General features: G+C 42.7%; 1 pseudogene; it reads left to right on the top strand.

Moving 5' to 3' along the window:
• The first annotated feature begins 1,553 nt into the window (after nt 1–1,553).
• LOC127082402 (pyrophosphate--fructose 6-phosphate 1-phosphotransferase subunit alpha-like) lies at nt 1,554–2,208 on the top strand (annotated as a pseudogene).
• The last annotated feature ends 907 nt before the right edge of the window (nt 2,209–3,115 follow it).

Here is a 3,115-nt window from a genome sequence, read left to right as displayed (position 1 = left end):
GAAGAATTCCGCTAGCAGCACGAACAATCAGAACAGAACTGTATCTGAAACGCAGCATATTGATGAGATTATTTGTTACTGAAGCACGACACATGACTGAGGTAGTGATATCGGAAACACATGGCAATGATGAAATGGTCATGTCTGAAGCACATCCCAGCAGTGAAGTCGTATTGTCGGATTCATAGCTGAACAACGAGGGAACCCATTAGTCGGTCCAACTCTTTGAAGGATAACCAGAAGAAACCTAAAAAAGGGCCAATGCACCTGTTAACCACAACAAGCTGCTATCAAAACTACCTGTAAAACTTCCATGACAGAAAAACGTAGCATAACAGCAGCAAGATGTACCCGTCCCGTTTCAATTGTGCCCCTGGTCCATAACCGATCACACCAGCCATAACCTGCAAAAATTAATCACATTGGTCAAAACCGCACATCAACAAGAAAGCCAGAAATCTGTTGTACAAGGATTATCACAGTGACAAGAAGTTCACTATCAGCACTTACTCACCTACTGGAGTTGCTATAACATCCTCAGGGACAAAGAAGGGTGAACTGTTTTTGGGTGATGTTAATACCCAGTTGAAGAACAAAAACATCACTACTAATATCAAAGTTGACACAAATTCTAATCACTGTCAACAAACCTGCTCCTGGCGTGAAGGACCTGGAAAATGCTTTCGTCTATATCCAGAAAATGAATTTGAGAAACTTGAGGACTCTACAATGCCAGAAATTAAGCGTTGCAACCTTGCTAATGTCATTTTGCAGCTTAAGGCTTTGGGTGTTGACGACATATTAGGGTTCGATTTCATTAAGAAACCTTCAAGGACAGCTATCGTAAAATCATTGGAGCAGCTATTTTTATTAGGTGCTTTAACAGATGAATGTCAACTATCTGATCTTGTTGGATGGCAAATGGCTCGACTTCCCTTGGGTCCTATTCATTCCAAAGCTACCTGTATGAAGAACAGAAAGAGCTCGTTAAACTTGTTGATGCCAAACTTGGTCAAAGTTCAACTTTGTATGCAAAAAAAAAGCATTGTATTAAGCATTGGTGCAGACAAAGCCGACGAGGTCGAGCTTCGGAATGCGGGGGCAGCTGATTTTCTTGTGGTTTCTTCTCGAAGGGTGGTGGAGAATTGATTGCTGCAGAGAAAGAGCAACAAAATCACAGCAAGATCAACCAAATCATGATCGAAAAAGGCTTTGTAATAATTGATGTTTTATCTGAAACTCTTACCAAATTTCACTGTTGGAACTAGATGGGCAATTGTTATGCCTTGTAGAGTCGGATTCTCAAACCGGTTTGAAGGAACAAATTTTGGTTTTGATACAATTTGTAAGGTGAGTTCTCAACTCCTCAATAGTGTCAGCACCAAACAGCCCTCCATTTTGTGATACCAAAGGTTTTGATAGCCGCTGTAGCAGCCACTCAATGCTGTGAAATCTGCAAGTACAATTACAAAAAAAAAGTGATTTGAAAAGAAGACTTGGCACAAGAGATTTTAATTGTTGCTATTGGAAACCGTATCCTCAAAATCGACGCTATGAAAACTGGAAAAGGTGAAACATTTTTTGCATAGGAGCCCCTCAAATGTAACATCGATAAATTGATTGATGGCGTGCACCTTACCGGTAAGCATGACAACAATATCACTGAGTTGTCAATGTGCCAATGGATGAAGAGCTGATTAGCTTCAGTATCAGTAGATGGCACGGTGAAGATACGGGAAGAACGCAAGGCATCACATGTTGCTTTAGAATGCACTCTTCAGCCCCCATACGAACATGGTAATTCTCGGGGAGGAGTTTGCTCAACCAAAGCTTACCATTTTTGAAATTTCACCGAAGGTTTCTGATGCAGTTCAGGCTAGAGCAGAGCAAGACAAATATCACGGAGTAATCCTCCTTCTAGAAGGTTTGGCTGAGAGCATTCCTGAAATCCATGCACTCTTAAAGGAAATTCACATTTTGCTCCAACAAGGTGTTGCTGCTGATAAGATATTTGTTCATCTTTCACCATGGGCTTCTACTTTAGTTGAATTTCTACCACCATTTATCAGAAGACAATTGCTTCCTTACGCTGAACCTGATGACTCAACACAGTCGTCTCAGATTGGGACCAAGAAGATCCTAGCATATCCTATGGAAGCAAAGATAAACAAATTTCAAAAAGAAATCACACAGGAAAGGAAAAAATAGCTTGGTGTCGCATCCTGCGAAAAAATCAACCGGCGAGCTAAAAATAAAAACACACACAGAGCCGCCACTGCGCGTTATTTATCCCAAGATAGGGAAAGGAAACGCTCAGAGAAACCTGGAAAGAACATGGTCTCGCGACCAGAGAGAAAGGGTAAGGGAGTCGGTTACGCAAGGGGAAGGTATTAGCACCCCTCACGTCCGTCGTACTCGACGGGATCCACGTCCTAGAATAAAGAATAGGTTGCTAAACATCACACACACACACACGGGGAACGCAGGTGGGGTTAAGAAGAACGAGCTCGATAAGGTATCGCACCTTATGCCTACATATCTTGTCTGGAACAAGAATCAGAGCCTCTGTAGTTCGGCTTACGCACGCCAAACAACACGAAACAACACAAACAGATGGCAAACATGGAGCCCGACAACCACTGGATGGAATTACGTCGGCATCCGAACCAAAACACACTCAAAAGGGCAAACGTGGAGCCCGACAGCCAATCCTGGGCTTACGTCGGCATCCGAACCAAAACACACAGTCAAATAACAAGTAAACACACGCAAAAAAGAAAAAGGTTGCCCGGAGTGGTCTCGCACGACCACCTGCCTACATACCTTGTCTGGAACAAGGATCAGGGCGATGTAGTTCCCCTGAAAGGGACTAAATTGCTAACCAGAAACCGGGGAAAAATACACAACTAGGGAGCTGAGACTCGAACCTAATGTTGTCATACATCGTTAACCCTAAGTTCGGTTTTCTATCCTACTTGCATAAGCAAACTAACCTAACCAGGAAAGAAGCTAGCACACAAGCATACAATCATATCATACATCAAATGAGAACAGGCATCTCAAACAAGCATGTCAATCAGATATTCGCAGAGCACACGCTATAACCAAACAAGGG

The sequence above is a fragment of the Lathyrus oleraceus genome, chromosome 5, assembly GCF_024323335.1.
Source record: "Lathyrus oleraceus cultivar Zhongwan6 chromosome 5, CAAS_Psat_ZW6_1.0, whole genome shotgun sequence".
NCBI lineage: Eukaryota > Viridiplantae > Streptophyta > Magnoliopsida > Fabales > Fabaceae > Lathyrus > Lathyrus oleraceus.
This window is presented reverse-complemented; position numbering and strand designations above follow the sequence as displayed.